Source organism: Jaculus jaculus, chromosome 9 (genome assembly GCF_020740685.1).
Source record: "Jaculus jaculus isolate mJacJac1 chromosome 9, mJacJac1.mat.Y.cur, whole genome shotgun sequence".
In the NCBI taxonomy this organism is placed as follows: domain Eukaryota; kingdom Metazoa; phylum Chordata; class Mammalia; order Rodentia; family Dipodidae; genus Jaculus; species Jaculus jaculus.
Window position 1 is genome coordinate 121,593,948 of NC_059110.1, and position 19,565 is coordinate 121,613,512.

At 54.6% G+C, this 19,565-nt stretch overlaps 1 protein-coding gene across 6 annotated transcripts in view; it reads right to left on the reverse strand.

The window, feature by feature from the left end:
* Septin9 (septin 9) overlaps positions 1 to 19,565 on the reverse strand; it is a 194,355-nt gene that overhangs the window by 18,543 nt on the left and 156,247 nt on the right. The gene's annotated exons all lie outside the window — the stretch shown is intronic.

Consider the following 19,565-nt stretch of genomic DNA (forward strand, 5'->3'; position numbering starts at 1 on the left):
CCTCTTAGGTCAGAAGCAGGGGTGGCTCTGCCAGGGCAATGACCACTGAGTCACTGCTCAACTCTGCTCCCAACAACTGGGCGGGGTGAAGCCACGTGGTACTGCGGGACAGTCAAACTGCACCCCCAGGATGAAGCTCTCAGGGCAAAGTCAAAGCGGCCTCCTCATCTCATGCCAGCTTTCCACATAGACATTGGAACACCATTATCCCTACAGCAGAAAGCAAGGCTAGCTTGCCCTTGGGTAGCTACAAGTCCAGGCCACAGGTCCACACAGGGGAGCAGAAGTGAGCAGGCAGGTGCGGGGGGGCCCACTTGCCCTGTCTGTCATCTTTCCAGACACCATCTGGAGAAAACCTGTTACCTGTGCCCAGATAGGGTCTTGCTGTAGCCCAGGCTGAACTGGAACATACTATGTAGTCTCAGGCTGGCCTTGAACACGGTAATATTCCTATCTCTGCTTTCTGAGTGCTGGGGTTAAAGGTGTGTGCCACCATACCAAGCTCCTATTTGTGAGATATATATATATATATATATATATGTATTTGAGAGAGAGAGAAAGAGAGAGAAAATGGGCATGTCAGAGCCTCCAGCCACTGCAATGAAACTCCAGATGCATGCACCACCTTGTGCATATGGCTTATGTGGGTCCAGGGGAATTGAACCTGGGTCCTTTGGCTTTGTAGGCAAATGCCTTAACCACCAAGCCCTCCTATTTGTTTTTTGAGACAGGGTCTCATGGAGCATAGGCTGACCTCAAACTCAGTATGCTGCTGCTGATGATCTTGATCTCTGGGCCTGCCCTCCTTCTTTCTACCTCCCAATGATGGGATTACAGCCAGAGCTATCTCTGAGCCCTATTTTCTTGTATGCTAAACAAACAAAAAATAAAAACATGAAAACAACAAATGATGGTCAATGGCCCTGTAGAGCCTCACTGTGCGGGAACATTTCAAATGAGGCGGCACAGTATCAGGTCAGCATGACCACCAGATGAGATAAGTAGTCATCTTCCCATTTCACAGAAAGGAAACTGAGGGCAACCAGGCTTTTGTCACTTATCAAGGTCGCAGAGCTAAGAAGTGGCAGAACTAGGACTTGAACCCAGACAAGTGACCCCTGAGGTGGGCTCTGTGAGTGCCTGGAAAAAAAAAAAACACAGAGGAAGGCTGGGTCCCCGAAGCCAGGATCTGGAAGGTGCCTCCTGGAGCACTGGAGCCTCCAGGTCAGTGCTCCCTAGTCTGCCTACCCCAGGAGCTGGAGGCAGAGACCACAGTTTCCAGGAGGGATCCTGCCCAGCTGGCTGAGCTGGTTACTAGAAGCCTTCCCAGACTTCTCAAGGGCATCAGCACTTTGCTTCAGTAACATCTGAGAAAAGGAAACCGAAGGCCCAAGAGCAGGCTGACTGCTTCCACTCAGGCTACCCCCTACCAGGGCCTGGCACAGGGCTCCTGGCGTATAGTGTTGATGTAGGGCAGTCCTGGCATATCCAAGACCACACACCCAGAGCAAGGAAGCCAGGCAGTCCCAGGACTTACCAAAACCCCATAAACACACACTTCCAGCCATACACCAACATGTGCATGCAAGTTCGAAAACTCCACTCCAGGCTCCAGGGCTTGGGATATAGCTCATGGGTAGTGTGCATGCCCAGCCCCCACACAAGAGGCTGAATGAGAGTTCTGAATTTCCTCCTACATGCGCACGCACACACGCACGCATGCACGCACAGGTCGGAGCACCTGGGTTCTAGAGGAGAGAGACAACAAGAAAAGCTAAAGGGGCGGAGGGGGTAACCTGAGACACAAAACGGAGGAGGAATGGGGCTCAGGGCCAAGCCAGCGGGGCCCCATCCGCATGGACAAGCGTGAGTTTTGAGTTTCTGAGGTGGGTGACGATGTGGAAGGACTTCTCCAGAGAGCTCTGAAAGCGGATCTTCTCCCACCCTCAGGCCAGTTTGTTGCTGGACTGTGTCCCACCGAAGCCACACTGCACTCTGCATAAATGTCACCAGGGACTTCCTGCCTGGGTTCTTTGAAGCGCTGCATATAAACGAGCGAATTTTGCAAATTCGTACACCCTGGGTTTCAGGGGCTGCATGTTAAAAGGGCACATGGCTCATCTGATCTGCTAAGTAACTTCAAATAGAATTACACTTCACACTTTGCTGGGGGCAGGAAGTATCTCCTCAGAATCTGGTGAGGAAAAGGAAAGCCAGAAATCTGAGACTTCGCAACACCCCCCCCCACACACACACACACACACTTGCAACCCCTACTTAGGACTCCCGCCCAACAGCTCTGGGTCTTGGCCTCTGCAGAAAGGGCTGTGTGCCCACACTGGGGACAGCTGCTCGGTGGTCCCCCCCCCCCCCGGAGCCTTCCCCGTCCAGCTTTCCAAGACAGGATCTAACTGTGCAGTGATGGGGTTTCCCTGGGGGTGCTTCTCCTTTGCTGGGAGCGAGTGAAGGTGAGAGAGCCTGGGAGGGACAGAGCCCAGAGATGCAGTCCCCACAGTGGGGGCAGGGTCCCCACTTTGGCTGCCAGCCAAGCCTCCCCCCCTAAACCTCACTCTTCCATTATGACAAGGAATCTCAAGGAGCCTGGTATTTCTGCCAACGCGGTTTCAATGGGCCCCAGTCCGCCAAGGCGAACTTGGCCAGAGTCCAAGCGTGCCCCGCCCCCCTCAAAGAGGCCTCCTGGGTTCTTCCCGGGAAGCGAGGTTCTCACAGGGGCTCGGCTATTGAGACATCAATCTTGGCTCAGAGCAGGCTCTGACCTGCAAGCCCCCCTCATTCACTTCCCCAAAAGCTGCTTGGGAACTCCAGTGCTAGCCACTGAGGCCAAGGAAGAGCCCCTCAACTTCCACTGGCACGGGGTGGGGGGGCTACAACTGTGTTCCGTCAACTGCCTCCAGGAGCAGCAGCAGCTGACACCCCCAGATCCAGCCCCGCCCAGCTGCCTCACTGTCCGCAGCGGCTGCCCCACAACAGATTCGCTTCGTTCTGGGCAAATGCGTGCAAACTTAAAAATAAAGAGAGAAGAGGAGTTCCTCCGCACGGGTTGGTGGAAACTGTTCATTCCTCACAGGAATTTCCTCTTATCGTGGACAGCCTGTAAGGGGAGAGGGCCGGAGCAGCATCCTTGTCCCCGTACCCCACTCCTACCGGCACGCTGTCAGCTGACACACACCAGAGCTGGGGCGAGGTGAAGGGGCGAAACGCGGTCAAAGGCAGCCCCAACTTGTGAAATCGCTTGAAATAACAAAAAGGAGACAAGGGTCTGTAGGGCGGGGCAAGGATCCCCTTGCCAGGATCCCAGTAGAAAGGGGCCTTTCCGCAGAGATGGCAAGGGGGTCCCCTTCAGTACAGGTCAGCTAGGACTTTAAAGAGGAGGGCTGAGGATGGGCGGAGGTTCAAGCTGGATGAGCATTCTTCCAGGTGGTGCTGAGAAGGGAGCCTGACCCAAGGATCCCTAAAGAAGGGAGAAACCTTTACTACACCACCGGAAAGGGGGGGGGGGGAGAATCTGGAAGCAGGGGCCAGCCATCAGCCTGGGAACCTACAGGCCTCACACAGTTCCCTCAGCCTCGGGCAGCCCATATAGACTGTGCCCACCACACGGCCCCGGGCACTCATTCTGGCATGTCTGCGACTCTCATCCCATGCTATTGTTCTCCAAGAGGAGCCCCCCCCCTCCAATCAGCCCAGTCAGCTGAAGACAAGCATGGTGACCCCTTGTGACACCCCGTCCAACTGCACAACCCCGAGACTGTGAATGGGATCTGAATGGAGGAAGGGGATGGGTGGGTGGGTGAATGAGTGGAAGGGCGGGTGGACGATGAGCACATGCGCAAGTGGGGCAGGAAATGGATGGGTGGGTAGACGGCTAGGTGCACAGATGAGTGGACAGATGGGTGGGTGGATGGATGGATAAACGGATGGATGGATGGATGGGTGAAGGAGTGGGTAGATGCATGAGCAGATAGATGGGTGGGTGGAAGAGTGAATGGGTGAGGGCGTGAGTGGATGGATAAACAGGTGGGTGGATGGACGGCTAGGAGCATAGGTGGGTGGATGAGTGGACGGCGGTGTATGAGTAGACAGACGGATGGTTGGACGAGCAGGTGGATGGGAAGAGTGAGTGGATGGCTTGATAAACGGCTGGTCCATTCAAGGCTGGTCAGAAAGACAAGCTTATCTTTCACCCCAGGCCCTCTTGAAAGCTGCCCAGGGCCACCCTACCAGCACAAAAGAAAGGGCATCTAATCACCCCCGAGCCCACGATGGCCGTCGTGTGGCCCTTGCTGCCTGCGCTGGTGCACCAAGCTCAGATGTGCTTCTAGACGTACGTTTCGGACAGGAGGCTCAAGCTCCTCGAAGAAAGGTGCGCACGGCCCTGTGCCTCTCTCACGCTGGCCGGGGACGAGGCTCTGACCGCGCAGCCTTCCTCCTCGTCCCGGCCTCTGAACTGGCTCCCGCTACCCCTGATGGTTCTTTCTCAGACTGTCTGCCAGCTCCCATGCCACCTGTGGAGCCAGGTCTGACCCCACAGCACCCTCTCCTCGGCTGATCTCACCTCACTCCTGGATGTCCGGGGTAACGATGCCAATTTCTCCGTCTAGATGTATAACCCAGTGCCTGCCTGACACTACAGAGTCCATCACAGCTCGCCAGGCACGTTCCGGGGCCTCTCTGCGCCAGACCCTTTGCCAGGTGTTGGGTACCTGTGGACCTCGAGTCCTACCCAAGTCTGGGTGTTCAAGGTCCATGTGGCGCTCACACGTCCCAGCCTGAACTGTGGGCCCCAGCCCCACCTGCATGCTCTCCCCCATCCTCACTTTTGTGGGTTGCCATCTCCAGCCACCCAGCGGTTACATCCTGGTTCCCTTCTTTTCCACGACCCCCAGTGCCACCCTCAGTCCCAGCTCCATCAGTTCTAGCTCAGTGTCTCCCACTCGGGGTCCATTTCCTTGGAGAATGAGTGTACCACGCAAGCAATCAGCATTAACTACCCTTATCCCGATTCAATCTCTCAAAGCACTAGGGAGGGCTATTTTGGCACTTAACCTATTCTGGTCTTGTCCCTGATGACTGCTTTCCACAGAAATGGGCACGGCACAAAATCCCAGCCCCTTTTCCTAGTTCCACCAGACACAGACACGCCATGAGGAGCCAAGCAAGTCACCCAGCTTCCCTGTGCTTCCATGTTCTTAGATATAAAATGGCATGTTGATATTTGTCTGCTAATGATATTATGAAAGTGAGGGAGCTTTTAAAAAGCACAGTTTCTCTCCAGTTTCCACACATACAAAAGTCTTCAAGCCTCCCTGAAGTCACCTGACCCAGAACATTCTCTCCTCTGCTGCTGCTGGGAACTCTCCCTTGTCTTCCCAGGACAGCTCATCTACATGGGGGGTTCCTGTGTTCTTGCTCAGTGTGTAGTAAGTGCGCGCAGTGTTCGCCGCCCCCCCCCCCACTGTAGGTAAAGCTTCTTGGTTCTGCCCTGCTCACTGCTCTCATAGCCTTTCACACCCAGGGCACCAGGAGGACACTGAGAACAAATGAGTAGCTGGATGGATGGACGGGTGGATGGATGGATGGATGGATGGATGGATGGATGGATGGATGGATGGATGGATGGATGGGTGGGTGGATGGATGGATGGGTGGGTGGATGTATAAATGGATGGGTTGGTGGATGTATGGGTGGGTAGATGAATGGATAGGTTAGTGGATGGATGGGTGGGTGGGTGGGTAGATGTATAGATGGATAGATGGGTGGATGTATGGTTAGATGGGTGGGTGAATGGATGGATGGATGGGTGGATGGATGGGTAGATGGGTAGGTGGATGGATGGATGGATGGATAGGTGGGTGAGTGGATAAATACCTTTTCTGAACTGGGTGAATGAGATGTATACAACTTTCAGTTTTCACCCCTCCTCACCCCACACCAGTAGCCACACTGCAATAAGGCAAGGGAAGGTGGCACAGGACCCTGCAGGGCCTGATGGAAACCTGTCGAGGAAGCGGCTCAGGAAGAGTTCAGGGGTGGGAGTCGGGTGAGAATGGGGTGCCAGGCTGGCCTGAAGCTCTGTCTTTTCTCCTACCCCCTCCTACATTCCCCCTAATGCCAGCGTTGGGATGTGGGCAGAAAAGAACACACCACAGGGGGACGCAGGGGCAGAACAGTCCATCATCTGCAGTCTACCTCTAAAACCTGGCTTAGGGCTCTCCATGCCAAACACAATGGGTCCCCACATCACTGAGCCCAGAAGAAACATCACCGTGAGCTGGTCCCTCCTGAGACGCGGGCTACATCGGAGGACAGACTTGCTCCTAGCAGGAAAAGCTCAAGACAGACAGGATGCTTTCCCGGCCCAAACTTCAGCTGCAAATGAGCCTAGCGGTTGAGACACAACCAGAAGTTCAGTGCAAACTCTGAATCCATGAGCTCTGCCCGGAGTGTGGCAATCAGAATGGCACGGGCACCATCCTGACTTGTGCATGGTGCTCCACAGCCCAGGAACCACTCTCCTGTGCAATACAAAACCTTCCTAAGGTGACCAGCGACGTAACAACAATGCCAGTAATAACATGCATCTCTAAACACAGCAACAAACGGGGGGCTACACAAAGAGGGGAGCGGCTCCCAAGCTGCTGCTGTCCCATCCCACAGACCACTCTCTCTGTGTCAGTCCAGGCCCCCTCCACCCTTGACTTCTTTCTCCTCCCCCCATTACAAACCCACTGTGGAAGCTGAGCAACATCCTCCAGGGAGACTGCTGCCCCCTCCAACACACACCCACTAGACTGGACTGTGCCCCTGCCTGGATTCTGCAGCCAGCCAGCACTGGAACCTGGAGGACCCCTAGGGCAGCCCCAAGCCTGGGAGCTTGTCCCCTCCCAGGACCCTTAAGCCCTGGCTCTGGGAAGAAGCTGCATTCATATGGTAATTTCTCTCTGGACAAGGAGGATTGAGGACTGGAAGGAGGAGTCCTGGCAGGCTTCAGGAGACTGTGCCCAGTGGGCCTTCCAAGTTGGCTGGCAGGTTTTCCCTGAAGAGTGGGCACAGCAGGACACAGCCTACAGAGGCAGAAGGGACGTGGGATAAGGGGGTGCAGGCCAGAAGGGCTTCACTTTGCCTGCGGTGGTTTGAAGCAACAGCGGGCTCACGTTTGTTCTTTGGTTTATCGTGTGTGTGTGTGTGTGTGTGTGTGTGTGTGTGTGTGTGTGTGAGAGAGAGAGAGAGAGAGAGAGAGAGAGAGAGAGAGAGAGAGACAGAGAGACAGAGAACAGTCCAGAAACCGGTCCCACACTGTGGCTACACTCCCAACCTCCCCCAGGGAGGTCCTTTCCTTAAGGAGGGGCCCTCAGTAAAGTCCCTTCTTACCCCCTTCTGCTCTCACAGCTCTCTGTCCACCTCAGCCCACCTTGTCCAACACATTTCTGGGCCATCAGCTGACAGAAGTCAGTGGCCAAGACCTCAGTGTGAATCCTATGGGTGCTCTGCACCCCCATCTTTTCAGCTTTGATACATCCTGGGTTCTAGATAGCATCTGGAGGCTCTCCTGGGGCTTAGGGTGCCTGAAGGCAACTCTGGGAATCACAAAGATACTCAGAGACTCAGGCTGGGACAAGTGTGATACACCGAGGGTACCTGGCTTAGAGGTTAGTGTGCTCAAATCGTCAGTACCCAGTGGTCCCCAGAGAGGGGAAAGCCCGTGTCCACATGAAAACCTGCATGTCAGCACTCAACGAGACACTGTTCACAGTGCCCCAAAAGTGGGAGTGGAGCCAAGTTCCCTTGCCTGACGGGCGGTATAGAGCACGATCTCATCCTGCAATGGTGTATCCTTCCTCCATAAAAAGACAGAGGTAAGAAAGCAGACAAGGGGCCAGAGAGATGGCTTAGTGGTTAAGGTGCTTGCTTGCAGAGCCTGACGGCCAGGGTTCGATTCCCTACTACTCATGTAAAGCCAGATGTACAAGGTGATGCATGCATCTGGAGTTCGTTTGCAGTGGCTAGAGGCCCTCTCCCTTCTCTCTCTCTCTCCTTGCAAATAAATAAATATATAAACTTTAAAAAAAAAAAACAGAATACTAGCAAACCCGCCATATCCGTTGGGACTGTGCCTATGTGACGTTTCATGCATCCGCAGGACATCTTGGACTTTTCCTTTCCCTGTGGGTAAAAGGACTGTTTGCACTCACCTCCAATGGTTCCTATTTTTTTGTGAAGAATCCTGGCTAGTATTGTAACTCTCTGTGATAATCTGTTTTGTCAACCTGACAGGATTTAGAATCCCCATGGGTACCAATCTCTGGGTATGTCTGTGAGGAATTACCTCAATCAGGTTAGCTGAAGTGGGCGTCATCATTCTGTGGGCTGAGGTCTTGGGCTGAACAAAAAGGAGTGAACTGACCGAACACCACGCTCACCACCCTCTGCTTCCTCCCTATGGACTGAATGTGACCAGCTGCCCCAAGTTCCTGCCGCCACACCTTCTGCACCACGATAGACGCCACCTCTAAACATGGGCCAAAAAAAAACTTTTCCTCCCACAAGTTGCTTCTGGTCAGACTTTGCTAGTCTATATACTAAAGTCCCTGTTCTGTACACTTGGAGTGGATACTATGATATGTGAGTTCTAGCTCAATAAAGCCGTTACTAAAACTCCAAAGCAAAGCATGGAGTGCCTGCCTATAATCCCCACTCGTGAAGGAGGAGAATGACTTCAAATTCAAGATCACCTGAGCTACATAGCAAGAACCAGTTTCAAAGAAAAGAGAACCAGCAAAGAGCTGGTGAGGTGGGCACATTCCCCCACAAGTGCCTTTTTTGTGCCCAGTCATAGCCCCAGCCCAAGTCCAGAAACCCTCACAGTGGTCTGGCCTCCTTAGTGCCTGTCCCTTAGATTCTACAGCTCCAAATGCGGGGGAGGGGAGGAGAGGAGGGAGGGTCTCTGCTGTTAATGGCTCTTCCCCTGCCTGCTTCTCACACTATGTGTCTAACTGTGGGCTTTACCAAGCAAGTGCCTTTAACCACTGAGCCATCTCCCCAGCACCCCCGTGGGCTTTAAAGCGGTCCTGTGTGGCAGGGGCTGGAAGCTGGCAAGTCACAGAAAGACACTTTTCATAAAGAAGGAAGCCTTAATCCTGGAACGGAGCTGGGGGGAGGGTGGCAATAAAAACACAGGCATAAAGGGCTTTCTAACTCTACTGTCCCCGAGGTCTGGGCCAAAGAGACAGAAAAGAAAACCTGCCTACCACTCGATACTTCCTTCCAAAGACTCCAGGCCCAGCCCTGGTTGAAGGCTCTTGAAGCAGGAGCTGCTGCTGAGCCTTGAATCTCACTGATGGGTGTTCTCAACAGATAGGACTGGGAGGAAACGGCCTTCTTCCCACAGTGCCCAGGCAGATGTCCTGGGCCATCTCAGCAGGACCCACGCTGCATCTGGAAGAGGCCCAAGTCCTCTCCCTCTCACACCCCAAACTCTAACAAGGCTTGCCAGGAGCCTGGGACACAAGGACAGAGAATTTGATTAGGCCTACTTTCACAGGGCCACACGGCCCCAAAGAGAGCAGACCTCCGGGTTGTGCAGTGTCCTATGGTGTTTGAGCTCTTGATTCCCAGAAGTCCGTGAGGAGGGATCAACTCCAATAGCAAAAGATAGGGGTTCCCCTAATTCCTGTTCCATGTACAAACACCCAAGCCCCTCAGGGAGACTAGCTGGCCCCTGCAGCCCCAATGGATTGGGAACAGGGAGGGACGTCCCCTGCTCCTCAGCCAGATGGAGAAATGGAGGCGTAGCAAAGTCATCTGCATGCCTCTCCTTCCACAGAGCGCTGCCAGGGCCTCAAGACCAGGCCTGAGTCACAATCACAATGGCATCCCAGCACATCAGTACCACCCAGGAGTCGCCTCAAAGCATCGTGGATCAAGTTCACGAGCGACTGGAAGAGAAGAAAGAAGGCTGTGAGCCCGGGGCACTACCTCGGGACTCACCAGAAGATGCAAGAGGCATCCAGGCGCGGCAGTTAAGGCGGGAGGAAGCTGAGGAGGTTGTGACATCTGAGAGGATGAGAAAGGGCAGCTGAGAAAGTTTCATGCCCCATGGCCTTGCTGTTCCCGGGCGACCAGGAAGCAGGCGATGGCTGAGGGAGTGGCGTGTGGGGGTGGTACCCAGGGGACAGCAGCTGCTCACTCTCTTCACTGTCAGGGACTCACACCTCGGGGTTCTCCAGCCCCCACTGTCGAGGCTACACTTCAGCCTCTCCTATTCCCACACTAGAGCTCTGGGCCTGTTAAGTTCTAGAGCCCCAGGGGCCATCTTTCCCGCTCCTGCATGCGCCAATGGGTCCTAAGGCCCTGTATCTTACTGCTGAGTGTGTACTCATTGCCCAATGGGCTCAGATGTTTCTGGAAGCTTCTGGAAAACCTGCTTGCATGCTCTCCCCCATGTGTTTGCTTAGCAATAGCAACAGCTGCTGCAACCAGCGGTATTTCAACCTCGACTGTCCACATTCTGTGTAGATCAACTCCTGGACACTTCCATGTGCGACTCAAGTTGTAACCCCAACTATCCTTTCTGACGATAGAGGACTGTGTCTAATGTACAAGGTTGGTAAGAGGAACAAAGACCCAGGTGGTCCACCTACCTGCGTGGGAAAGTGGTATCCCAGGCCACCTAACAAAATCGCCTTTTCTTAGAGGGAGACATTGAGACCGGATCTCACGATGTGGCCCAGGTAGGCCTTGAACTCTCATACTTCCTACCTCTGTCTTTTGAGTGCTGGACTGACAGGTGTGCACTACTCTACTATGCACCGTCACTGCACGGTTCGTTTGCTTGCTTTTGATGTGTTTGAGACAGGGTCTGGCCCCGAACTGGCAGGATAGCCAAAGATGGTCTTAAATTCCTGATCGTCCCGCCTCCGCCTCCCGAGTGCAGGGATCACGGGCGTGCCTGCCTAACCCAGTTTGCTTTTTTTTTTTTTAATTACAGTTTAAAGCCTGAAGCTAGGTTGTTTCAGAGCCAGCAAAATGGCAGAGGCTGTGCCGGAGCAGGGGAGACCCGCGCTGGTCTCTGGAGACGGACACGGCTGGATCCTCCAGGGACTTAGCTTGTGCCCCATGGCAGCAGCAATCTGGTACCTGGGCCCTGGTCCCCTCGCCCAAATGATCCAGACAGGGTCTCCGGGCCACCCAGCAGAGGGTCTGGAACCTGCGTCTCTTCTGACTCTGCCCTTCTTGTCTTCTGCAGGAACCTGCACCACAGCCAAACTGGGCTCCCCACTCTTATCAGGGTACCAAGTCTTACCCAGGGTGCTCCACTCTCTAGAAGCTGCTTCAAGAGTTTTGGGGAGCTAGAGAGATGGCTCAGCACTTAAGGTGATTGCCCATAAAGCCTAACAGCCCCAGTTTGATTCCCCAGTACCCACAAAGAGCCAGATGCACAAAGTAGCATATGCATCTGGAATCTGTTTGCAGTGGCTAACGGCCCATATTCATTCATTCTCTCTTTCTCTCTGCTGTGTGTGGTGGCACACGCCTTTAAACCCAGCACTGGGGAAGCAGAGGTAGGAGAATTGCTGTGAGTTCAAGGGCAGCCTGGGCTGGCTACAGTGAGGTCCTACTTCAAAATAAAAAAAAAATAAAAATTAAAACTGCCTGCCCCCCACCCACGTGCAAGGTTTGCTAACCATGGGTGAAGTGCTCAAAAAAAAGGCCTTCACTGAATCCAGGGTGGGGGTGAGGAGCACAAGAGCAGCTGATCAGAGAGTTGAGAGTCTGACTTCCAGGTCAGCCCCCTCTCTGCCTGGCCTGGGCCCTCCCCACACAGGCCACCCTCCGGAAGTCACCAGTCACCAGCCGGAGGAAGTCACTAGTCACCAGCCCGAGGAAGTCACCAGCCTCCTTGGTGCAGGGGAGGCTCACTGGGCTCTGGGGAGCATGCCCAACCTCCCCCAGGGTGGTGGAGGCACAGAATCAGCCGTTTCCAGTTGTCAGGGGGCTTCAGGACACAGCGCTCCTCAGGGGTGGGAGTTTGAGGGTAGAGTGCCCCCCCACCTGCCCCATAGCCTCATGTGTTTATAATTACGTCCCATACTCCAGCCTATGGAAGGTGGAACCTTGTTGGAGGTGGGGTGTCCTGGGGGCGGCCCTCAAGGCTGATTAGTCCAAGCCCACTAGGTATCACAAGAGCTAGCTTTCCACTCCTGCTATGCCCCCACCACGACGGAGCTTCCCTTCAAAACCAAGCTGGAAACACACCCTTTCTTATCATAAGCTGTGCTTCCGAACCAGTGTTCTGTCCCAGCAGTGAGACGATGATGTCACAGCGCAGCTTTGAGGCAGCACGGAATTTATGCAGGGCACACTGCCTTGGGCAGAGTGGTCCAGTGAGGGGCCCTCAACCTCAGTCACTGTCTTGTAATCCAAATCGAGAATCAGGCCACTAGACCAATGAGCCTTCTCAGTCATGCGCTAATGAAGTGTTCGCAATCCCTGGCTTACCCTCTGCTAAGCACGGAGCTGTGGAGGGTACTTCCTAACCAGGAGCTGTGGGGGGCACTTCCTGACCGGCAAATCCAACGCACTAACTTTACCACTTGCTTCCCACCCAACAGGGCTTTGAGCCCCCACTGATGTGCATTTGAAGGGAGCCCTGGGAGACCACCTGAGGGAGGGGACGTGGCTGTTGGGGTCAGCCTTCCAAAGAGCATTAAGCAGACCCGGCATGGTGGTTCTTGTTACAATCCCAGCACCTGGGAGACAGGTGAAGGAGAATTTCTTCAAGCTCTAGGTGACCCTGGGTTACACAGTGAAAAACCCTGTGTCATGGTGGTGCACGCCTTTAATCCTAGCACTCAGGAGGCAGAGGCAGGAGGATCACTGTGAGTGAGGCTAGCCTGGGATACATAATAAGCCTTGCTTAGAGTGAGATCCTACCTAGAAAAACATAAATAAATAAACAATTCATACATAAGTGTGGAGCGCAAAGGGTGAAGATACCCAGAGTCCATCAACTACCTTTCCATTTTCCACTTTTAGGATAAAATATGCAACCAAAAAAAGGGAGCTGACGGGAAGAAAGGTTTATTTTGGCTTACGGTCTCAAAGGAAAGTTCCAGGTAGGCAGGGAGAGGAAAGAATGGTAGAGTCCAACCTGGGCGTGGTGGCACACGCCTTTAATCCCAGCACTCGGGAGGCAGAGGTAGGATTGCCATGAGTTCAAGGCCACCCTGAGATGACAGAGTTAATTCCAGGTCAGCCTGGACCAGAGTGAGACCCTACTTCGTAAAACAAAACAAACAAAAAAAAGAATGGTAGAGTCTGGGCATCACTTCCTGCCACAGAAGCTGGCGGAAAGCAGCAAGGGTGAGCTGAGCTCTGGCAAGGGGAAGCTGAGCAATAATGCGCAAATGCCCGCCCCCCTTCCCCCGCAGCATGCCTCCCCCAGCAAGGCTGCACCTCCCAAGCTGCCACCAGCTGGAGACCAAGCATTCACAACACATGAGTGTATGGGGGACATCTCACTTCAAGTCCAGTCCCAGGATGGGACTACCCTCCCAGGGGACCATTGAACACCTTTATTTATGAAGGAGGGAGATGGGGCACAAGACCCCTAAGACTGCGCCTCTTGGGGCTGTGGGTGGCTAGAGCCAGAGTCCTAGCCAGGTACGTTTCCAACAAGGGGCTCCAAGGCTCAGTAGAGGGCCCTATACCACGAGGGCCTGGCTGTGGGGCTCTACATATGCAACAGGGACAAGGACCCCAGCTCTACAGGTTAGGCACATGACTCTGTACCACCAGATGCCCATCACCGGACTGTGGGCGGCCACCATGGAACTTTCTCTTTATCGACATCTTCACCAAGCCTCAGAAATAACTGGCCACAGCGCTCGGCCCTGAAGGGCTTGAGCCTGACTGTAATTCCCCTGTCAAAAAGGTCTAACAGGGTTGAAGAGATGGCTTAGCAGTTAAGGCATTTGCCTGCGAAACCTATGGACTCAGGTTCAATTCCCCAGAATCCACGTAAACCAGCTGCACAAGGTGGCGCATGCATCTGGAGTTCATCTGCAGCAACTAGAAGCCTTGGCATGCCCATTATCTCTCTTCCTCTTTATCTAAAATAAATTAAAAAAAAAAAAAGCCTAACAGAGGAGCCAGGCGCCCTGGCAGAGACCTCAGTCACCAAGCTTAGTGGTCACCAGGCCAGCTTGCAGTGGCTCCACTTAGCCTCACTCCCAAAGAAAGGGGGTTAGGGGGCTGGAGGGATGTTTTAGCGATTAAGGCATTTGCCTGCAAAGCCAAAGGACCCAGGTTTGATTCCCCAGGACCCACGTAAGCCAGATGCATAAGGGGGCGCATGCATCGGGAGTTCATTTGCAGTGGCTGCAGCCCTGGTGTGCCCATTCTCTCTCTCCCTCCCTCCTTCCCTCTCTCTCTATCTATCTCTCAAATAAAAAGTAAAAGTGATTTTTTTTTAAAGCAAGGGGAGGATCAGCGCTGGAGCACTCTCTTAACAGAAGCCCATGGGTCAACCAGCGGATGCCAGCACTGACTTCTGCCACTCTGTGCCATCCTGCCTTCTCCAGTTGCCAGCCACAAACAGCAGTTCTCATTCCAGTCAACGGACCCCGTGGCCCAGCTATCACAGTCTCAGAGCCCACAGATGACCCCTGGGAATGGGTGGTATTGCCCCAGCTCAGCAAACTCTGCACTGAAGACACACTCCTTGGAGACTCCCAACTCCCAAGGGACCCTCGGGGTGCAGAGTCATTGGGACCAGTGCTCTGCTCTGGGCAAAATGTGTACAAGTCACCCAGAGCATGCTGCTTTGTGTGTTTTTGTTTCTCTTAAAAACTCTCATGGATGGGGGTGGGGGGAGGAGGGCTGGACAGATGGCTTAATGGTTAAGACACTTGTCTGCAAAGCCAAAGGACCTCAGTTCGATTCCCAAGGACCCACATAAGCCAGATGCACAAGGTGGTACATGCGACTGAAGTCTGTTTGCAGTAGCTAAAGGCCCTGGTGTGCCCATTCTTTCTCTCTCAAATAAATAAATAAAAATAAAAATACTAAAAAAAAAAAAACTCTTATGGGGGGGGTCTGGATAGATGGCTTAGTGGTTAAGGCACTTGCCTGAGAAGCCTAAGAACCCACGTAAGCCAGACACACAAGGTGATGCCTGTGTCTGGAGCTCAACTGAAATGGCTGGAGGCCCTGGTGCACCAATTCTCCCTCCCTCCCGCCCTCTCTCCCTCTCTCTTTCTCATATATATATTAAAAAAAAAAAACCTCTTATGGGGGAGGACAATGACCCTACAAGGCTTCCTTGCTGGTCTCTCTGAAACCACAAAGTATTTGGATAAAAGTAGAAAGTCTATGGTCATACAAGGCTGGCCACTCATTCATTCAAACATTAACCTAGGATGTCCAGAACCGGGACACTGAGATCAATAAACTGCAACCCCCGCGAAGTTCTAGTGACAGAGGAAGCTAGGACACCAACATCCCAAGGCGCAGGGCCTCCTCACAGGGAGAGGACCAGCCACATCCAGGGCTGGACCTGCCCAGAGGACCCTAATGCCACAGCAGGGCGATATTCTTTCCTGCCCAGCTAGGCCTGGTGAGAGGGAGGCCTGGAGGCCAAGAAAATCTTATCTCCTCCTCCAGTGGTGACAGGCACTTGGAGCTAGGCCTGGGTGATAAGATAAGAGATGAGGATCTGGGGGGGGTGGGGAGTTCTGTAAACATTCCACTGAGGACACAGCAAGGACAACTGTCCTGACAAGCTCTGATGACCACTGTGTACTTGGTGTCCGGCGACCCCCCCCCACAAAAAAAAGAGGGCAGAAGCCAAGCATGGTGATGCACCCTTGTAGTCCCAGCACTTGGGACAATTGAGGCAGGAGGATTGTGAGACCAAGGGCAGCCTGGGATCTACAGCGCTGTCTCAAAAGAGACAGAGAGAGAGAGAGAGGTATCAGTCGCCCTAAGTTTGATTCCCAGCACCACATGAATCCAGGAGGGTGGTGCATGCCTGTAATCCCAGCAGGTAGAGGTGCGAAGATGAGTTCAAGGCCAGCTTGGGCTACATGGGAGGGAGGGAAGGAGGGGGAAAATAAACAGCAGCAGGCCCTGTGAGGACCCAGGACCAGAGCTGGGATGGGGGCTACAGCCAGGGTGATGGGCAGGGTGGGATCACAGTGGTGTCAGTGATTTGAATCTAGTCTTCACATGGCCAGTGTGCAACTGGGGCTCCAAGTGCTGCCTGAGGCACTGGCATTGGGAGGTGTACCCGCCCTTTGCTTTGGGAGGATGCTGAGACATCTAGGAGATCTCATGTCCACAAGCCAGCTACTGAACCCGAAGTAATGCATCTACAGATCGCACTTAAGACTGGCAGCTGACCATCAACTCAGGTCCTTTGCTTGAGCCACATCCAGCCCCAAGAAAGCCAAGCCTCCCTTCCAGGTATCATTGGGAGTCAGCCTGGGGGAGAAGCGGGGTCCTGTGAGATCAGATGATGAACCCAGCCTGCGGGGTGGGCAGTGGACCCAGCCCAGGACACGCAGCAGCTGTGGCAGATGCAAGTGAGCTGGGATCAGGATCTGTATCCCCGCTGTTCCGAGAAAAACCCTCTTCACCAGCCTCGGAGCTGGGGACAGCATGATCCCTTATGGTTCACGACAGAGCGGAAAGGAAGAGGCAGGCATTCCACCCGGTCCTCAGGAGCCAGGGCGGGCACTGTGCATCCTGGGAGCCTCCTGACTGCCACAAAGGCTGGCAGGAGATCTTGGGTGTGGAGTGCAGACCGGCCCACCTTCCCAGGAGCAGGCAAGGAACCACCCCCCCATCCTGATTGATTGATCCCTCACAGAACACTGGCACACACCTACTGTGCACAGCCACCCTCAGAAGGCACCCTGGGAAAGCCGCCAAGACTCTGGGGCTCCTTAAGGCAGGCCCCTACCTGCCCAAGGAACAGAGCTGGCGCTCCATAAACAAATCAAAGCTTAGTGCTGGAAGGCAGAGTCTGGGATAGGAGCCCCAACCAACGGCCACAAACATCATCCCCAAAGACCAAAGGGGAAGCAGGACTCTCTGGGGCACTGGGCCCTGACCGCGTCCCCAAACCCAGTTTGGCATCACTATCCTATACTAGGGCGACGGGATGCTGAGGCTGTGCCCACCCAGTCCCTATGGTGGCCACAGTGTATTTGCTTTCATGCATTAGAATAAAGTCCTTCTTCCCACACACAGAGACAGCAGGAGAGGGAGGAAGCCCAGAAACTTCCGGGGTGGTGTGGGAAAGCCAGCTCAGAATGCAATGTGTGAGAGTGCTGGGGGGCGGGAGGGCTGAGAGAACGGAAGTTAGGCAGTGGTCTCTGCTTCACAGAGACCTTTGACACGGGCAGGGCATCTGTGCGGTTCCGGAATGAGTCTTCCTCCTCCAGCGAGGGGCCTCAGTGAGGCAGAGGCATCCTATCTGGGGAGAGCAGCGCAGGACAGCCCCGAAGCAACAGGAAACTGGGAAGGGAGGGGTGGGGAGCGAAGGCCATGGGAGCTCTGGTTGCCCAGTGGGTAGAGGGTTCCTGGGGTGAGGGGCCCAGGTCTGTCCTCCCTGCCAAGGGCGCTCAGAGGACTCCACAGGCCTAAAAGAGGTCCCACTTGGATGTGGCATGATGGGGCTGACCACAAACTTACCACACAGAGTCTTGTGACTGGCCTCTCCCCATCAGAGCTGGGTTCCTTCTAGGATGGCCACGACCACACACACAGGAAGTAGGTTCTGGGCTGGTCCCATCACTGCCACTATGACAGCCCACAGGAGTCAGGCTTAACGAACTCAGAAACACAACCCAGGAGATGTGACAGAGCCACAGGTGACCCAACACAGGAAAAGAGCAGGGGAAGGGCCAGGTAAGCACTATGTTAGAATGGTTCATCATAGCCGGGTGTGGCGATGATGCACGGGAGAGGCTGAGACAGGAAGACTGCTGTGAAGACCAGCCTGGGCTACAGAGTGAGGCCAGGGCCCAAAAAGGGAGGGGCTGGGAGGCAGCTGAATAGCTCGGTGCCTGTGGCATCAGCATGCAGACCTCAGTTCATCCCCAGCACCTACATGTTTAAATGCCAGGCATGGCCAGGCATTCCCGTAACTCTAGTGCTGAGAGGGGCAGAGATGGGGGGATGCCTGGGACTCCTGGTCAGTGAGTCTATCCAAGAAATGGGGAGCTCCAGGTTCTGTGAGAGATGCCCAAGGTCTCCCTCTGCCCTCTGCACGCACGTGTGCATATAACACACACACCCCAAAAAACAGTGTGAACTGTGAAATGGGTCACTTTTTGCAGCCACTGAATACCCCCAAAGAGAACCCAAGAGGGATGAACCACCTTTCCGAAAAGGAGGCTGGTGGCCCACCCAGGGGGATTTAACGAGTACATTCTTACTTCCTGAAAAGGAGCCTCCTGGCCACTGAGGGAAGCAGGCCAAAGTGAGTGACATTTGTGCAAATGCCACAAGGGCCCCATGATGTGTGGAGGGGAAAGTGTGGGTGAGGGGAAGGGCCCAGCAGCAGCGCAGAGCGCAGGGTCTTTCCCCACCACCTCCTCGTCTAACGGGTTTTCCACATTCGATTCAAATCAAATTCCAACTCTGTCCAGTGGGTACCGTCCCCACAGCCCAGAGCACAGCTGCCAGGAACCCGCCCCACGGCCGCTGGGCTGCTTCCGGGTGGCACATTTTTTCTCATAGAGAGGAATCTCATACTTAGGAGCTCCTGGGGAGCGTCTCTGCACCCCAGCCCTCAGACCAACATCCCCCACCCCAGCTCCCAGGGGGTTCGGTCAGGAAGGGGGAGGCTCAGCACCCACACAGCAGCCTGGAAGCTTCCTCAGTCCTCATGAGACAGTGGGGATGAGGTCTCAGGAGCAGGGCGCCAGAATCTGGGTGCGGGGGTTTCTAGTCTGGGGTCCTCCTAATATCACAGCTCAACTTCAAAGTCCCCCAGAGGGCAAGTCCATTGAGGAGCTGGGTCCTCGCCCCTGGCTCTCGGTCAGACTGTGGGCTCAGGACACAGGTTCCAAGGCATGGCTCCAGAGAGCAGACACCCACGCACTCGGCATTCTCCAGCAAAACAAATGCATATCAGCCCCCACCGCACCCTGCAACACCCCTCCACCCGGCACATGCCAGGAACCCGAAGCCGACCTCATCTGGGTGCCCGCCACCCTGGATCTGAGGTTACAGCCTTCCTACAGCCGGCAGAAACTCATTTCCAGCCAGTGTTTGGAAGCCACCCACTCCTATCAGCCGATTCAGCTCGGTTCCCGGGCCCCCTGGGAGTCAGGGAAGCCCCTGGCCAGGGCAACATGTTCCAAGGCACTCCCCGCCCCACGGTGGAGCTGGCCAAACATTCGGGGAGAGGTAGCTGCACCCACACAAAGCCCTTTTCTTCTACGCTGGGACTGGAAACCTGGTCTCCGCATGGAGACCGGGAGCCCCGGCCGCCCCCCGGCCCCTCTCTCCCGGGCAGCCGACACTGTCCGGCC